Source organism: Mirounga leonina, unplaced genomic scaffold (assembly GCF_011800145.1).
Source record: "Mirounga leonina isolate KUSES-001 unplaced genomic scaffold, KU_Mleo_1.0 Mir_115, whole genome shotgun sequence".
Lineage (NCBI taxonomy): Eukaryota > Metazoa > Chordata > Mammalia > Carnivora > Phocidae > Mirounga > Mirounga leonina.
The window spans coordinates 30,159,928-30,179,510 of NW_023270268.1; the positions used below are offsets into that span (position 1 = coordinate 30,159,928).

The 19,583-nt window shown below is 47.5% G+C and overlaps 1 protein-coding gene across 1 annotated transcript in view; it reads right to left on the bottom strand.

Moving 5' to 3' along the window:
* RAB6B (RAB6B, member RAS oncogene family) overlaps nucleotides 1-19,583 on the bottom strand; it is a 58,649-nt gene that overhangs the window by 11,024 nt on the left and 28,042 nt on the right. The gene's annotated exons all lie outside the window — the stretch shown is intronic.

A 19,583-nucleotide genomic window follows, 5' to 3' on the forward strand; every position in this document is an offset into this window, starting at 1 on the left:
TAATGGAATATTATGCAGCCATCAAAAGGAATGAGATCTTGCCATTTGCAACGACGTGGATGGAACTGGAGGGTATTATGCTGAGCGAAATAAGTCAATCAGAGAAAGACATGTATCATATGACCTCACTGATATGAGGAATTCTTAATCTCAGGAAACAAACGGAGGGTTGCTGGAGTGGTGGGGGGTGGGAGGGATGGGGTGGCTGGGTGACAGACATTGGGGAGGGTATGTGCTATGGTGAGTGCTGTGAATTGTGCAAGACTGTTGAATCACAGACCTGTACCTGAAACAAATAATACATTATATATTAAAAAAAAAAAAAAAAAGAAGATAGCAGGAAGGGAAAAATGAAGGGGGGGGAATCGAAGGGGGAGACGAACCATGAGAGACTATGGACTCTGAGAAACAAACTGGGGGTTCTAGAGGGGAGGGGGGTGGGGGATGGGTTAGCCTGGTGATGGGTATTAAGGAGGGCACATACTGCATGGAGCACTGGGTGTTATACGCAAACAGTGAATCATGGAACACTACATCAAAAACTAATGATGTAATGTATGGTGATTAACATAATAAAAAAATAAATTAAAAATGCTCATTAATACAAATAAATAAATAAAATCATGTTCTTGAAAAATATTTAAGGATTTGAGGAAATGGTCAAGTGAAAAAAAGCAGGTTGTAAACATCATGTATAGTGTGATCCCAATGTGATGAACTGAAGTAGAAGTATTTTTCATATTTTCTTAGATACTAAAATGAAGGGAATACACTAAGCCTTAATAACACCAGTGTGAATAATGGCATTCTGGGCAATTTTTTTTTTTTTTGCTTCCTTCATTGTAATTTCCTCTTTTTTCTACAATAAACGTGTAATAGTTCTAAAAGCAGAGATAGAATATTTGAAACAAAAATATAAGATTAAAAATAAGCTTAATTGTATGGGAAACCGTGCTGCGACTTCTGATTACAAAAACCCACAAGCCAGGGAAGCCTGAGGAAATAGAAAAACCCATGTCTGCAGGTCCCAGGCGGTCTCTGCAAGCATGTTCATGTATATTTGGACCCCCCAACTCATTCCACAAAGGAGTTAAAGTGGCTGTATCCCCCCCAGAAGCCTGCTTTAATGCAAAGTTGTGGAGTGTCGAGGCATCTCACAAATCTAGAACATGGGTGCTAGACACACACCTTAGACATAACCCAATGCAACCCCTTACTGCGGAGATGAAAGGCCAGGGAAGCTAAAGGGCATGCCTGGTGTGACTTTACGAGTTGGGGGCAGAGCTGGAAGGGTCGGCACTGAAAGCTTCGTATCACTTGGCTTCCTTCTACCCCAGATGGGCGCACCTTTCCGACGTGGTGTAGTCACTGGGGAACAAGTCTGGAATCGACAAGTGGCTTAAGTCACACAACATTCACTAATGGATGAAGCACGACAGTCCTCATCTTCTCCTTCCCTTAAGGAGAAATGTGCAGACCAGGTGGAAATCTCTCACTTCATCAGTGCTCCATGGGCTCCCCAGGGAGTGCCAAGGTCCTTCAGTAAAGTGACCCTGGAGCTGAAAACCGGGTGTGTGACCTCAGGATTGGTGGCAGGGACTGCTGGCTGTCCCTGATATGTAGTCTCCCTTTCTACTGTAATAGGATTCTAGATGTGTAGATGGCTCAATGGCTGCCCCAAATGAAGATGGGATTTCCCAGCTTCCTTTGCAGGTAGGTGGCTAAATTCTGGTCAGTGGGATGTGAAGGTGATGTATGCATCTTCTGGGATGGGTCCTTTATGGGGGGTGGGGTGACATGCTCACAGCTGCCCTCTTTCCCTTTCCTAAGACTTAGAATGAAGACAGGTGGTGATGTCACACTGGCCCATCCAGACGAAGGTGATATAGGAGTGATGACAGAGCCACCAGACGGAGGAAGCCTAAGTCTCTAACCCAGGCAAGCCACCTCAACATTCTAGACTGCTTACACCCAGACTGTTGTGTGAGAGTGCACGAAACTTCTATTTTGACTAAGCTACTATTATTTTGGGTTTCTTTTAACACAGACTAACAATAGTCTAACCGACAGAACAAAGAACCTTCAAAGATAGGCAACATGGACAGCAATGGTGATATTCTTGACATTCTTGTAACAATGACAACCCCAATCTACCTCATGTGGGCACAAACCACTTCTGCTTCCATGGAGGACTGAGAAGTCACCAGATGACAAGAATTGTGCTATTTGGATCAAGCCTTGGCAAAGCTCAACTCAGTGGCCTCCACAATCATAAACGTCATTACTGGAGGCCCACATACTTTATCTCCATCGCTCCTCACAAAAGCCGGACCACATGAATGGTCCTGAGGAAAGAGTCTGGAAGAGGACAACCTCCTCCCTCTCCAGCTCTCTCCCACCTTTAGTCCCATTTCCATGCTTCTTCCACATCAGAGAGACATCTGGTTCCTTAACTGGACCACTCTGTCCCCACCAAACTAGGCCACTGAGCCACAGCAGACCTTCCCATGGCTGTACAGATTCTTGCCAAAGCACAGGCATTGTCCCTGGGAATGGCTGAACCATCAGCTCGGCCCAAAAATATATTCCTATGTTTAGTTTCCAATAATGGCTGAGTAGTTTCTATCAAATTAACCCTCCCACAGATAACTATTATAAACTGTGGAAAATACAAGAAATAATTTTTAAGCACTGAAGACTGATCAAAAGCTGGCAGAGGGCGCCTGGGTGGCTCAGTTGGTTAAGCGACTGCCTTCGGCTCAGGTCATGATCCTGGAATCCCGGGATCGAGTCCCGCATCGGGCTCCCTGCTCAGCAGGGAGCCTGCTTCTCCCTCTGACCCTCCCCCCTCTCATGTGCTCTCTGTCTCTCTCATTCTCTCTGTCTCAAATAAATAAATAAAATCTTAAAAAAAAAAAAAAAAGCTGGCAGAAAATGGAGGGGTTACAATCTCTGAAGGAAGGAAGAGAACAAACTGAGATCCAACATTTAACCAATTTTTTCCCCTGAGGTAACTTCCTTGTCCTGTAAGTTAGAAGACTTGGTAAACACCTCAGGCTTTCCATGGGAAACCCAGAAGGGCTGGCTTTGGGAGGATGGGTATCATCTCAGGACTGAGGGTCACACCAGAGGACTGAAGGAAAAACCCAAAGTGACTTATCTTAACAAAATTTAAACATGGTAAATAATCCCTGCCCCCACCCCCAAAAAAGATAAGCTGTCCATAATTTAACTGCCTATTAAAATAAAACTCAACACTTTTCAGAGGAAGGTAACAGAATCCAAGAATCTCTACAACTTATTACAGGCACACCTCATTTTACTATGCTTCACTTTATTGTGCTTTGCAGATAACTGCTTTTCACAAATTGAAGGTGTGTGGGAACTCTGTGTAGAGCAAGTCTATTGGGGCCATTTTTACAACAGCGTTTGCTCACTTTGTGTCTTTGTGTCACATTTTGATAATTCTCATAATATTTCAAAATTTTCATCATTATTACATTTTTTTATGGTCATCTGTGATCAGTGGTCTTTGGTGTTACTACTATTATTGATTTGGAGTGCCATGAACTGCAATATAAGACAGTGAACTTAATCCATAATGTGTGTATTCTGACTATTCCACCAACTGGCCATTCTTCCATCTCTCCCTCACCTCAGGCCTATTCCCTGAGACACAACAATATGGAAATTGGTCCCATTAACAACCCACAATGGGACCTCTAAGGGTTCATGTGAAAGGAAGAGTTGCACATCTCTCATTTTAAATCTAAAGCTAGAAATGATTCAGCTTAGTGAGGAAGGATGTCGAAAGCTGATATAGGCTGAAAGGTAGGCCTCTTGCACCACACGGTAAGCCACGTTGTGAACACAAAGGAAAAGTTCTTGAAGGAAATTAAAAGTGCTATTCCAGTGAACACATGGGCAATAAGAAAATAAAACAGCCGTATTGCTGATATGGAGAAAGTGTTAGCGTCTGAATGGAAGATCAGACCAGCCACAATATTCCCTTAAGCCAAAGCCTCGTCCAGAGCAAGGCCCTGACTCTCTTCAATTCTATGAACACTGAGAGGTGAGAAAGCTGCAGAAGAAGAGTTTGAAGCCAGCAGAGGTTCAAGGGAAGAAGCCATCTTCATAACATCAAAGTGCAAGGTGAAGAAGCAAGTGCTGACGCAGAAGCTGCAGCAAGTGATGCAGAAGATCGAGCTAAGATAACAAATGAAGGTGGCTGGGCTAAGTAACAGATTTTCAACGTAGACAAAACAGCCTTATGCTAGAAGAAGATGCCATCTAGGACTTTCATAGCTAGCTAACTATTGATTGATTGGTTGATTGGAGAGAGGGAGAAAGCATGAGCAGTGGGGAGGGGCAGAGCGAGAGGGAGAGGGAGAAGCAAGCTCCCCACTAAGCAGGGAGCCTGATGCAGGACTTGATCCCAGGACCCTGAAATCATGACCTGAGCTGAAGGCAGACACTTAACCGACTAAGCCAACTAGGCGCCCCTAGGACTTTCATAGTTAGAGAGGAGAAGTCAATGCCCGGCTTCAAAGCTCCAAAAGACAGGACCCTCTTGTTAGGGGCCAGTGCAGATGGTCCCTTTAAGTTGAAGCCAGTGCTCATGTACCATTCCAAAATCCTAGGGTCCTAAAGAATTAAGCTCTGCCTGTGCTCTATAAATGCAACAATAAAACGTGGAGGACAGCACATCTATTCACAACATGGTTTACTGAATATTTTAAGCCCACTACTGAGACCTACTGCTCAGCAAAAAGGGATTCCTTTCAAAATATTATTGCCGATTAACAATGCACCCAGTCATCCAAGAGCTCTGATAGAGATGTACAATGAGATTAATGTTGTTTTTGCGCCTGCTAACACAACAACCATCCTGCAGCCCATGGATCAAGTTGTAATTCTGACTTTTAAGTCTTATTATTAAAGAAATACATTTTGTAAGGGTGTAGCTGCCATAGCTAGTGATTCCTCTGATGGATCTGGGCAAAGTAAATTGAAACCTTCTAGAAAGGATTCACCATTCTAGATACCATTAAGAACATTTGTGATTCATGGGAAGAGGTCAAAACATAAACATTAACAAGAGTTTGGAAGTTGATTCCAGCACTCATGGATGACTTGGAGGGTTTAAGACTTTGGCAGAGGAAGTTAACTGCAGATGTGGTGGAAACAGCAAGAGATCTAGAAGTGAAGCCTGAGGATGGGACTGAACTGCTGCAATCTCATGATAAAACTTGAACAGATGAGGATTTGCTTCTTATGAATGAGCAAAGAAAGTGGTTTCTTAAGGTGGAATCTATTCCTGGTGAAGATGCTGTGAAGATTGTTGAAGTGACAGCAAAGGATTGAGAATTTTACATAAACTTAGTTGATAAAGCAGCAGCAGGGTTTGAGAGGACTGACTGCAATTTTGAAAGAAGTTCTACTCTGGGTAAAAATGCTATCAAACAGCATCACATGCTGTATAGAAATCGTCTGGGAAAGAGTCAATTGCTGTGACAAACTTCATTGTTGTCTTATTCTAAAAGCCACCTCAACCTTCAGCAACCACCATCCTGATCAGTTAGCAGCCACCAATATTGAGGCAAGACCCTCCTCCAGCAAAATGACTACAACTTGCTGAAAGCTCAGATGACAGTTAGCATTTTATAATAATAAAGTTTTTTAAATTAAGGTACATGTTATTTTTTAGTCATAATGTTATTACATGCTTACTGGACTACGGTGTGGTGTAAACATAACTTTTATATTCACTGGGAAACCAAAAAATTGACTTGTTTCATTTATCATAATATGCAACTTCACTGCTATGGTCTGGAACCAAACCTGCAATATCTCCAAGATATGTCTGTTTTCACAATGTCCACTATGCAATAAAACAAGATTTAGACATGTGAAGGAGGAGGAAATTCAAGCCATAATCAAGAAAACAGACCCCCAAATGAACCAGATACTGGATGAGCAGAGAAGGACTTCAAAATAATTGTTATAAGTATGTTACGAATACAAAGGAAAAGATGAATGATGAATTTCAAGAGGGATATATGGAATTCTAAAAACAAAAACTGAACACCTCAACACTACAAAATACAATACCTGAAATAAAAATGCACAGGATTTGTGTAACAGCAGCTAGAACGCTGCAGAAGAAAGGTCAGTGAACTTGAAGAGAGGCTAAAATAAATTGTTCAAACTGGAGCACACAGAGAAAAAAAAAAGATACAATAAAAATGAACAGTCTCCAGAACTGCTGGGACAGTATCAAGTGATCTGCTCTACATGCAATTGGGGTCTCATAGAGGAGACAGAACCAGCAAAAAGATTTTTGAAAAAACAACAGCTAAAATCTTCTCCAATTTGGTTAGAAATATCAACCATGGTACCAAGAGGTTCAGTGAACCTAAAACACAATAAATACAAAGAAAACCACACCTGGGCACGTCACAGTCAAATTGCTAAAACCAAAAATACAGAGAAAACCTTGAGAGCAGCCAGAAAACAGAAAGACACATTACACACAAGGGGAATAATGCCAAGAATGATGGTTGATTTCTCATCAGAAACCACGGAAGACAAAAGACAGGGGAAAAGCATCTTTCAAGTTCCAAAAGAAACAGCATCACCGCCACCAGCATGTCAGCCTTCAATTCCACAGCCAGTGTCACTTTTGCTCAGAAATGAAGGCAAAACATTTTCAGATAAGGGAAAGCTGTGATAGTCTGTCACCAGTGGGCCCTAATTATAAGAAATGCTTTAGGCTAGAGGGAAATGTTATGAATGGAAATTTGCATCTTTAAAGAAGGAACAGAAGAGCACCGCAAATGGTAAATCTATGGGTAAATATAAAAACATGTGACTTGTCCTTGATCACCTCCTAACTTCCATCCATATCAGCGATAGGTCATGACTTGCTCCCGTTCTTCCATCCTCAGTGTGGCTCTCTCTCAGAAGATGGCCTCAAATCTCACTTTTCAGCATTAGGTGTAAAGCACTCCAGTTCTTTGCATTTACCTTTAATACAACAACAGGGGTAAGCACAGTAACGATGACGAAACATCCGAGTACTTAGCCTTTGCCAGCTATCGTGCAGAGTGCTTGACATGGATCTCTTATAGGAACTTCTTCCTTTCTCTGTTCCTAAAATGTTGCTTGGTGTTCCCTGTTCTGTGTCAGGAGACCTCTTTATTCTCACAGCTTCAGTCTACATCACAGGCCTTTCCTCTGTCCTGAACCCCAGGTCCAGGTATCCGACTGTTTACTAGACGTCTCACTAGACACGGTGTGTCCCACACGGAGCCCATCAGCTCCCTCCGGCAACGGCACCTCCACCACCCCAGGTGCCCAAGCCTCTGGAAGCCCTCCCGAGTCCCTGCTCTTCACCTGCTCTCTCGTCCACTCCCTCAAATCAGGAGAATCACTGAGCTAATGACTTTGCCCCTGGAGCATTTCGCCTCTCCATTCTCAGCATCCCCATCAGCACTGCCCGGGTTCAGACCTCCAACTTCTTTTATCTCAATAACCTCAACAGCTTCCTGACTGGTCTCTCTGCCCTCAGGCTCTCCCCTTATAGCTCATCTGTCATCCAGCACCAGGGTTATCTTTCTAAAACATAAATCTGATCGCTTCATTCCCTCACTGTCCCTAGGAAATAGTCTAAACACTTCACTTGGTCTACAAACTGTTCAGGGCCTGCCCTTCACTTCCTCTGGTCTCATTTCCCTCATTTCCAGCTTTTACTTTATACTTTAGTAATAATGCTGTGGTCAAGTCACTTGTCACTTTGTGTTTCTGTGCCTTATCTAATGCTGTTCCCTCCTCTGGAAGGTTCTTCCACAATCTGAAAACCTATTCAGATTCAGCTCCTCTGCAAGCCATATTCTGCAAGTCATCTTCTGAGCCCTCAGGTTGGCCTCAGGGCCCTTCATTTAACAGTTTCTGTATGAAACTGGAAAGCTCTCATACCGGTCAGTCTCTCCTACTGGCCAGTGATTCAGCGATTCTCAACATGTAGCGCATGGCCCACTTGCTTCAGAGACACATCAGGAGCTTGTTAAACTTGCAGATGCCCGAGCCCCACCCAGACACACAGAGGCACAATCTCTGGGGTGTCAGTCTGGAACCAGAATTCCAGATAAGCCTACAGATAATTCATGTGTGCGGTGAAGTTTTGCAAACAACTGCCGAGACTCTGAGCTTGCGCTGTCATCAGCCAGAGGAGGCTGTGGTATCCAGAAGGAGGGGCAGACTCCTTACCTGGGGTGCGAGACAGAGGGAGATGCCCATGTATGCAGAAGGTGCTATTCATGAGGAAACCAAGGCTCACTCAGAAACTAAGGTCACACAGGTGACCTGTGTGGCAGAAGCCAGATTTGAATGCAGGTCCCCTTACTGCAAAGCCTCTGCTTTTGACTACTCAGCTTCCCGAAATCCCTTCATTTCTGAAGCTGTCACTGCGCCCTGAAGCGGTCATTGGGTTTGCACAGGGGTCACATCCTGTCTGGCTTCCTATTGTCAGACTCTTATGGTCATTAGCCATAATAGCTCAGCAGAGCCCACTTAAGAGGAACTGCATTTGCATTTTAACAAGGACAACAAAAGTCAGCTCTCTAAGGACGGAGCAAAAACAAGAACTTTTAAGAGGGCCTTGGCTGGGCCTTGGTTACCAGGAAATTTCTAGCTCCTTGGCATCATCCATTTTCCCAGACACAAGGCACAAGCAGTTGGCCCCACACCACTGCCAGCTGGAGCCCATCTCTCAGACCCTGGGCAGCTCCTTTCTGGCAAGCACTGCAAGTAAGTAATACTCACTTTCTCATCCTTGAATGCCTACTGTGTGTTGGTCACAGAGCAGAACGAGCCCCCGTCCCTGCCCATGAGGAGCTGTTCCCTGCCCTGGAATGCTCCTCCACATGGTTAATGCCTAGTCAGAGTTTCAGACCCAGACTTGCACTTCCGACCTTGTAGAGGAGCTAAGATTAGCACACAGAACTGTGTACCTTGACAGATGGAAAGGACCAGTGTGGTGAGAAGGACTCTAAGAGAAGGGGGACCCTGCTTCTGATTTCCTGAGGCAAGATGAGGGAAATATGCAAGTCCTCGAGTGAATACTAACTTTCCAGCAGGTGAAAATGGGGGTGTAGTGGAGGCTGGGAAATGTGGGGAGAAAAGCCCAGATGGAGGGAACGGGAGAGTTCTGATTTCCGTCATGGCAGAGCTCCTATCAGACCAACCCTCTTGCAGATTGCTATTATAAACTCTGAACAGAATACAACAAACAATTATCTGAAGGCACTGCAAAGGGACCAAAAGCAGGTAGAAACTGGAGGGGAGTCAACTTAAAAAACGGGAACAGCCCTGGGTGAAATTCCTGTTTATATTATGACTGCTCACTCACCTGAGGGCAGCCCTGGCTGGAGCTCAGGGGTCGCTAAAATTTGGCAAGAAGCCCACAGTCTTACTATTTGAGAAACAAATCAGATCCCAAAGCTATCCCAACAGCCAGAAAATGTGGGAAATCCTAAACACGAGAAAGCCACAGGGAGGGCACTCCAAATTCTACATATGAAAGCTGCCCAAATCTCTGAAGGACCCAAGCAGACCCCAAGCAGCCTACTTAAATCTGAAAACAAAATGAACAAATCTGATAGGACTTTAATTTGTTGCCTACCACAGGGAAGCGAATGGAGAATTTGGATCCAACAAATATTCTTCCAAAGGAACAAACAGAAGCCACAGTATTAGTCACAATGTGTAGGATAAATCTTGATTTACTGAGCATACGAAGTGCAAACCATATTCAAGAAAAAAGAGAATAGGTGGAGACCAACATTGAGGTGACCCAGATACTGAAGGTAGCAAATAGTTTAAAGTAGCTAATACGATCATGCTCAAATATATAGAGAAATATGCTCATAACCAAGGCACAGATTTAAAAAAAAAAAATCTCAGCAGAGAAAGAGAAACTATAAAGGAGAACCAAATACAAACTTAGAACTGAAAAATAAATATCTGAAATTTTAAAATCACTGATGAGCCTCACGGCACATATGAGATGAAACAGCGAATGTGAAAACAGGTCAACAGAAATTATCTGACAGGATGATAGGGGAACACCAAGCAAAAAGAACAATTAGCCACCCAGGCAGAATCCTCAGTGATTCCCTCTTACCTGCCACAACCCACACTCCCTCTTGAAGGCCAGCACACGTCACAAAGGGGTGTGTGTGCTGATGAACAAGTGTGGGTAGACCCATGGACAAGCGGAGATACACACGTGTGCATGCAACTACATATTCATTTGCATGTACAAGTATGTGTATGTGGGTAGGAATGGATGTGTTATGCTTGCGTGGGTGAGTGTGGGGTGGGGAGAGGGTCACTTCTGCTTTGAAGGTAAAGCCCAGATCCATGATATGCCCACAGCCCTAGTGCTGCCAGGAGGCTCAGAAGCTGAGGTGACTGGGAGCCTTCATAGGCCCCTGGAGAGAAGGAAAGGGCAGATTTCCGCCAGCAAATGTAGGCTTCCTTCAACGCCTCCTCGGGCTGACCATGGCCAGTCCCTGAGGATGCTGCTAGCAGAGTACCCCACCTTCACCAAATGGACCTGGCTGGGATCATGTGCTGTTTTCAGTGACCTCTGCCAACGCTTTGACAGGGTCTGAGTACTCTGTGATAGGCTTGGAAAAACACTGGGTTGTGAGCGTCTCCTCTCTAAAATGGGGATAATCATAGCCTCCTTCAAGGACTGCAGATCACATGAGTTAGACTACACATAGGTACTCTGCATAAACAAAAATGAGGACTGACCAACTGACCAGAGGATTTCTGAGAGAAGCTGTAGAAACCTGCCGCAACGAAGACCCTCCCACATTTCTCATACTGGCTGTGGGAAATACATCCCCATGCAGCGACCTACAGAACAAAGGTAAACTGTAACCAAGTGTTTCTGAGAAAGGCTGCATATTCTAGCTCCTAGTGGAGAGCCATAAAACACACTGGCACAGTAAAGGCTCTGAGAAGTCCTGCACTAAAGAAACATGAACAATTACATGGAACCCAACATTTCTCAGGCTTCCTTGCTCTAGGAAACTTTGTGCTTATAATCCCTGTTAACATCCCTTATTAATAAGCTAGTGTTCCCAGGGCTTCAGGAAAGGCTGACTGGGTTCTAAAGGAGACCACATCTCTCTTCTAGCTTGTCATGGAGTCTGAGTCAAAGTATTCATTCTCTGTACTTCATTTCCTCTTATAAATAAATTAGTCTTGCTGGTAACTATGCCACAGGAATGCGAAGAGGATATCAAGACACACGGGCAGCAGGCTTGATTTTTGGGGCTCTCCTGCCAGTCCATGATCCCCATGATCCTCCCCTCCCCTCCTCAGCTGTGCTGCCCGCTGCCCTTCCCAGGAGGCTGGGCCGCACTCTGCACTCCACTACTTATTCCTTTAATATCATGCTTCCAAACTGCCCTGCATATGAAAAACGGCAGGCATTCCATTTTATACAAAATGTGAGAAATCTTAACAAACACAGATTTCCCAGCCATGTCTCCATCCACCTTCTTCTGAAGGTGGTGTTACACAGTGTCAATGGGGGCTCAGACACGGCGCAGAACGATGGTCCATTACATGCCTCCCTCTGCACAAAAGAGCCATCGGCCCAGTGGATCCCCAAGAAAAGAGATGTTTCCTGAGGCACTTGTTGAAATCTTTTTTGCTATGTGCGTTTATTGTGAAACGTAATTTTGCATCCACATTCTGACAGTAATAAAGTCTGCAGTGGAAGTCTGCATGGTGATTTGCATAAATTGACTCAAGACTCTTCTCAGGAAGAGAAATCATGAAAAGGAGTGCATGTGTGTCTTTCTAGCCTTGGCCAGGCCTTGGCCCATGGCTGGGGAAGCATTCGTAAGTGGCGGAAAGCAGCTGGGCAGGACAAGCCCTTGACAATGAAGCTGTCAGATGAGAGTATAGGGTAGTCATGCAAATTAGCATGCAAATGAGGCTGGCAAAACTAAGGCTTCAGACTGGCAAGTGGGCACTGTGGGGGAAGAAGGCAGCAGCCTCTGGAAAACATGCTGGGCAGGGTCTGTCCTCCCCAGCAGCTCAGCACTGCACTCCGGGGGAGGGGAGGCTGACTCAGGAGGCCACAGCACAGGTACCTGGCTTCTTTCAGCCACTTCAGCCTCAAAGTCTGCACAGGCCTCGGGCCACTTTCCTCCCAGTGGAGAGTGGCCTGTGCCCATCACCACCCAATTTAAGTATTTATACCAATAGCTCTTTTTTATCTCTGGGGGTCTGAAAGGTCAACCAAACAGTATGTACCTTCTGACTTGAAATAAAGGGTTAAATTTCAGCAAAATCAGTCAATCCCTTCAAAAGCCACGCAGATGCAGACGCCTGGGGATGTGTGGCCTGACACTCCCTCAGAGGCTTCCCAGAGGGCCACGAAAGTCTCCAAGCACAAAAGCCCTCTCCTTAATTAACAGGGACAGAGATGCTCCAAGTGGTGGACTTTTGAGGGTCTAAGAGCCCTCTAAGGGTAACCTACCCAGTGAACAGGACAGACCACTGATATCTGGGGCATAGAACTGCATCATGAGTCCCTTTCACTTACAGAATGTAGCAGGTGCTGCTGGTGGACTCACCCAATACCCACTGGCCATCTCTTACTCCCTTGCTTGCCTACAGACGGTCAAAGTGACCTTCTGCTTTCCCAGCCTCTCCAGAGGCTAAGGGTGATGGGGTGACCCAATTCTGGCCAATAAGACATGGGCTGTAGTCTGCTGGGGGTGGGGGGAGGGCATTCCAGGGAAGCTCTTGCTTTCTTTTTCTGCCCTGAATGCAGAGGTGATGTCTGGGGCAGTAACAGCCAGCCTGCATGCACATGGGAACCCACACAGCGGAAGGAGGAAAAGAGTGAGCGCAAGAGCCCAGGGCCTGACAGCAGGATTGTGCGGCTGTGCCGCCTCATTCCCGCCGTGACTGCTTGCACCTGGGAAACCTCAACCCCTCTTCTCAAGCCACCACTAGGCAGCCTTCTGTGCTCGGGGGTGACCCCATTCCTAACTTGTATATGCTCAACAAGAGAGGCGGGAAGGGCAGAGGACAGGAGCAGGGGAAAGACAAGATGTCAGAGCAAGGGCAGGTGTGCCCTCAGTCCAGAACCAGATCACTTCCAGAAGGAGCACGGGGGGCGGTGGGGACTGGTGGTACCCCAGGGAGTCTTCTGAGGGCAGGGTCATCTTGCCAAGCTGCCTGGCATTCAGGGGCATTTACTCCACTCTACGAGCACAATAAAATCGCTAGAGTTAAGTGAGGACCGGCGTCCGAGTTCCGAGCACAGCAGCTTCTGGCAGAGCTGCCAAACACTGCGCGGCTGTAAGCGCAGGCGTGGTGGGGAGGCCCGTGGTTGCCCGGCCGACACTGTTAGCGAGTTCTTGTTCGCGCTGGCTCGTCACCATCAACCCAGCTGGTGCGAGGGCTGGTGCTAGAGTCTGCAACTTTTTGTTCTGTTCTGCTTCCCTACATAGTATATCGTAATGCACATCTATGTCAATGGTTACTTCTGGCCTATGATTTTCCATCATCCAGACTTTAAGACCGATGTGAGCTATGGTCGAAATACAAATTAACCACATTCTTACTGCCAAAGTTTGAGGCAACTGGTCGAGGTGATACAGGGGTTAAATCCTATCCAAATAACTTCCAGGTTAAAAGAGAATGCAATACTAAGAAAGTAGGATGCCGGTCCAGGCTCTCTGAGCTAAGTGACAGACCCGGGATCTGACCCCAAGCCTCCTCTGCACGCAGCATCATTTTGAAGGAGAAAGAAAGAGCTGAGGTAAAAGGGAATGTATGACCCCACTCTGACCACCTCTACCAGGGGCAGAAAATCCTATCCCTGCCTCCCCCAGGTGCTGGGCAGTTACCTGAACACTACATGCAGTCGCGCGGCATCTTAGATTCTGTGGAGAGAGGCCCCTCCATCTGGTCCTCCACCTCCTTTCTACACTCCAACCCACAAGACTCATCAGTTTTTAGAGCTTCGGGAATCCAGCTTCTGCGCAACCACTCGAGGGTCCGCCCCACGTAACAGTCATTTTCAAACACCTTCGCTTGGCTGTTCCATCATTCCTTCCCACTCGACTCTTCGTTTCTCTTTGTGCTGATGGCACTGATGGTCTTCCAGGGTCTCTGGACAGAAACCCAGGGCCCACTCCGGCCCCTCCCTCTTCTGCATCCCACAGACCCTCTCTGTTCACGCATCCCTTCTACTGCCCTGTAGTGTCTCTGTCCTTGGCCTAGGCCCCTCACTCACCTCCTACACAGCCCTGCATAACTGCTCAGTCACACTCCTCCCTGCCTTGCCCCACATAGCTGCATCCAGGTCGGTGTGAGCCCCGCCTGCAACCATCACCCCTGCCTCAGCCCAGCACTCCACATCTGGCTCCTACAAACTCTGAAATCTTTGCTCCCATCAGTGCCCATAGTAGGAACCCTCAATAGCTCTCTGTTTCCTGCCTCATGAGCCCAAGCCTCTCTGAGCTTCCAGGGCCTTCCATAGTCCCAACATCTGGGCCCGAGTATCCACAAGGCAGGGCAGGCTCAGAGCATAGGGCCCAGGGTACTTTTAGGGGGCCATAAAAATATTTAACTTTTAATTTCTTTTAAAATCAAGAGAAAACTGAACATAATAATAAATAGGTAATAATGAATCTAGTCTGGATTATATGTTCTTTTAACAACAGTTGTAAAATATAATTTCATATATATATATATATATGTGTGTGTGTATATATCATTCCTTCGTCCTGCGACCTGTAGCTGCCGGACGCTGTGGGGGAGGCACAAGGAAGGATTTTTTTCCCAGAACCTTCAGAGGGAGTGTGGCTCCGCCACATCTTGGTTCTAGACTTCTGGCTTCCAGAACAGTGAGAAATTAAATTCTGTTGTTTAAAACTACTCAGTTTGTGGTCATATTTAATGAAGGAAGGAGCAAAGTACCCATAAAGGCAAAAGTGTGTAAGGCCCATGAACATCAAAATGCAGCCTGCCAATAATCCAACCGAAGGCCCCTCTTACCCTCCACAGCAATAGGCAGACCCTTCCCCACCACACACACACATCATTACACTTTGGACTTCCACAAAGGCTCCTCCTTTAGCACATAATCATTCCTCCCTCCAGCAAAGCTACAGTGATATTGTCCCATGCTCCCCTCCCAGAAATTTTCTGTGCCCACTAGAACAGCCACCAATCCCTGCCTTGTCTGAAGCTCCAGATGGTGCTGAGGCCCAGGCCAGAAGGTCTGATCCCCAGTGGCATCAGACTGGGAGGTGCCATAGTGGGTTGAAGAATGTCCCACCCCAAATTCATGTCCACCTGGAGCGTCAGAATGTGACCTTATTTGGAAATAGGGTCTTTGTAGATGTAATCAGTTAAGAATCTCAAGACGAAGAATCATCCTGCATTTGGGATAGGCCCCTAAATCTAACGGGTGCTGTCCCTTTAAGAAGAGGAGAGGACACACAGAGGCCCAGAGAGGAGAAGGCCACAGGAAGACCGAGGCAGAGACTGGAGCTTCGCAGCCTCACAAGGGGCTGCGACCTGTAGCTGCCGGACGCTGTGGGGGAGGCACAAGGAAGGATTTTTCTCCCAGAACCTTCAGAGGGAGTGTGGCTCCGCCACATCTTGGTTCTAGACTTCTGGCTTCCAGAATAGTGAGAAATTAAATTCTGTTGTTTAAAACTACTCAGTTTGTGGTCATTTGCATGGCAGCCGCAGGAAGCAAATCCAGAGCCCAGAGGGGAGAGGAAAGCCTCGGGCAGAGCCGGCAGTGACGGTGCAGATGGCTGAGGGGGTGAGGGCTGCTCGGACAACACCCAGCCTGGGCCGGCACAGCAGGCTCAGCTGTGCTGTTCCTTTCCCACAGGCTCCGTGGGATCCCCAGAGGGACCCAGCACAGGCGAAGCCTCCCAGTCCTTCAGAAAGGGTCCTGTGCTCTCGGAGCCGCCGAGTAAGCTCCCGCAGGCCGGGGCCCTCGCCCCACGCAGCCCCTTGGGTCAGCGGTCTCCTAACTTGTGCTGTGGTGGGAGATCTAGGGACGGGCCGCTGGCTCTGGCCTTGGCTAGAAGGTCATCGCCAACACCTCAGAGATTTAAAAAACGCTACTGCCTGAGACGGCCTGTGGGTCTCTGGGTCGTCTCCCCCGTAGGTGGTGCTAATTACAGCCAAAACAGAGAGCCCTGAGGGACCTGTGAGAAACCCCGGAAGACTGCCGCTTCCAAACCCTGGCCTCTGCTCCCAGCGGCCCCCCGCAGGGGCATGAAACCTCCCGTCATGGCGCTACTGCAGGTTTCCAACGGGTGGCCCAAGGACCAGGCCTGCAGGTGTGTTTCATCGGGGCTACACAGCGGGTCAAGTCTTACCACAGTGCAGGTTCCAGAAGTTGTCTTCTACGACAACTTTTGAAGGCAGTTTTTTAGTCGGGGTTTTATACAAGAGAATTATTGCAGACGTTCATCTCACCAGGCTGTAAGTCTTGATCTTTGGCTTCTTCAGGTGAATGGCTTTAGATGGGGTGATGGGAGGGGTGGTGAGAGGCTGGTTAGCAAATGTGTCAAGAGGAGAACAAGGGGCACGTGTGTTGGAGCAGGGGCCGTGCCAGGCAGGAGGTGGCAGGGGGCCTGATCTCCTGAGGCCTGCCGGCTGACAAGGTGGCAACCCCCGGGGCCTGACAGGCAGACAGGACCCCTCCGAGGGGTGGAACAAAGAAACCCAACTCTGCATGCTCCTGGTCCTCACAAGTCCTCATGCCAGCCCCTCAGGGCCTCAGGCTTGTCCAGCCCCAGACTGAGGGAGGGCTCACACACTGCCACCCAGCATGCAGTTGAACCCCCCTGCCCTCCATGCCCCAGCTGAGGGCCTCCCACTGTCCCTCCAGACACAGAGAAGGCACTTGACAAACATCTGCTGTCAGAATGAGTGAATGAGGAACACGGAGATGAGAGCCAGAAGCATACAAAAGGATGGGAGAGAGGGAGGGATGATTCTGTCCTGGGAACTGAGTGTCTCAGTAATGGGGAGGTGGGGGGCTCTGCTGGCTGATGAAGAGGATGTTTGAGGGGGTTGGTGGGGAGTGGCCAGGAACATTCCCCAGAGCCCTTGGGGATCTTGTCTACTTCCCAAGTGTCTCTGCCACCATCTTCAGAAAAACAAAATAAACAATACCATTTCCCCCTCTCTTTCTCCAGAGAGCTCATTAAAATGGACTGTGTATGCACAGATTTGTATCCCTGGCCTCCCAGCCTAATTACCACTTTAAAGAGCATTGGGAAAGAAATTCTATCTGCTGCAATAACAAAGTCAAAAAAGCCCCGGGTGGGGAAGGTCCTGCTCCCCTTTGGGCTTTCTCTCCTTCTCACCAAGACATCTGGCCCCTGTGGCCTCTCGGCCTGGTGGGGTCTGCAAACCACGGCAGAGAGTGCCTCTCCAAGCCACTTCGGTACCAGCAGGCGCTTGACACCAGCCATGGCCAGGCCCTATGCTGGGCCTACGAATGCAGTGGCAGATCTGAGGGGTCCTGGCCTCAGCCAAATGCAGAGCCCGTCCAAGGGGCCAGAGCACACAGGAGTTCTTGTGGAACTGGGACACTAACCAAGACCTGAGGGCAGAGTAGTAGTAGAGAGAAGAGGGAGGGCCCCACCTGCAGAGCAAACAAGTGCTCTGAGTCTTGATGAGTCAGAAGAATGTTTTACAGCAGAGAAGTGGAGAGGGAAGGTCATTCCAGCTGAGCCAAAGGTCATTCCAGCTGGAAGGTCATTCCAGCTGACACTATGAGCCAAAGTGCAGAGGTGTGACTGTCGCCCGTGTGGGGAGCAGCGAGTAGAGAGACCTGCAGGACCACAGGATGCAGGCAAGCAGTAGGCAATAGGAGAGGACAATGGAGATGGAGGTAGGAGGAGATTCTAAGAAACTCAAAGGACATGGGGAGGAGTTGAGGCCTTGATCCAAGCCCGTGAGAATCACTGGTCACTGCAAAGGCCCTGGGGCCATATCTGCTGCTACCTACAACCAAGAACAGTAGCCAGCCAAGAGTCCCATTGTTTCCAATGGGACACCTATGAGAGGCATTATAAATAACTTAGTATTTTTTAAAAATCAAATAATCAAAATAATATCTGCAAGGTCATTCATATACATACACGCACACACACAAATAAAATGCATACCCAGTTAGACTTCAGACCTGAAGTCTGTTAGAACTGCAATCTCAAAGGAAGACTGATGTGGCAGAACTCCCTTATGGGGAGGCCTCGGGCCTGGCCTGGAAAGAACACAATGAAGACAGTGTGGCCAAGACACATTCTAAAGCCAGTGCCCAGGGTTGTGCAGAGAACTCAAGGCCCCCGCCCAGCGCGGCATGTTCTTACACCCTCAGCCAACTCCTCCCAAGGCCATTAGTTATCTGGTATTTCAGACACAGCAGAGGAAAAGCAGGGAATTAGAGGAGGCAGAGAGAGTGTATTTGAGGCAAAGACGAGGACTGGTCCTGAGGGAGACAGACAGACTAAAGAGCAGACACAGGACTGTAATCTGCACTGAGCTGGGCTCCACATCCTCTGTAAGTCCAGGGAAGAGAGGGACCTCTTTGCACAGCAGTCCCCAGTTTGTGCTATAAATACGTGTTCTCTGAGGACTCAGGAACAAAAGGATTCATGATCAAACACATCTGGGAGATCCTGCACACTATATCCCTCGATCAGCAAATCAAAACCATGTATCAATGTAGTAAAAGCCTTGAGAAGTCCTGCAGTAGAAAAGTCGACTGGTTTTGTTTACCAGTGTTCCCTAAATCTGTATAAGCACTGAACCTTCGTCCCTACCTTTTCTTCTCGAGTAACACCAGCTAACATCTCTTGGAACTAGTATCTTACAGAACTCACTGGCTTAGAAAAATGATTATTTGTCTCTTTGTTAAGGAAGAAAATATTTTTTCCTTAAAAATAGTTGAAATGATGCAGTTCGGTGCCTTTCACAAAAAGCCATAGCTGCAGGGGAAATTCACTTCATCTGCACAACCCTCCTAACTCAGCAGTAAGGCCAGGAGAGTGCAATGTTACGAACTCCCAGGAGCTCAGGCTTTGGGCCTCCGGGAGCCACCTCTGGGCCACTGGTTGGCCCCAGACATCTCTCGAGAGCCAGGAGCCACAGACGTCCCTCTGTTCAGCCTCCTGCCCTCGAACAGCAGTGCAAGCCCATCACAACCAGCCTCTCTGGGAAGGAAGTGCCTCAGCAACCGTGCGTGCTCACACACATGCACGCACCTGCATGTAGAAGTCCAGCAAATACAACCATGCTTGAGGAGCAAGTTCTCTTACTGCTCTGATTTTCATCTCCCTGTTTTTACATCTTGCCTATCCATTCTCCTCTACATGACGACACTCCAAGGAACCAAACACTGTGATGGTTTAGACCTGCCCAGGGGGAGCAAGAGAACAGAGACGGAAATGTGTCCTCTCTCTGTTTTTAGAATTTTCCTCTTGAAAGTGTTTCCTTTACCAGGG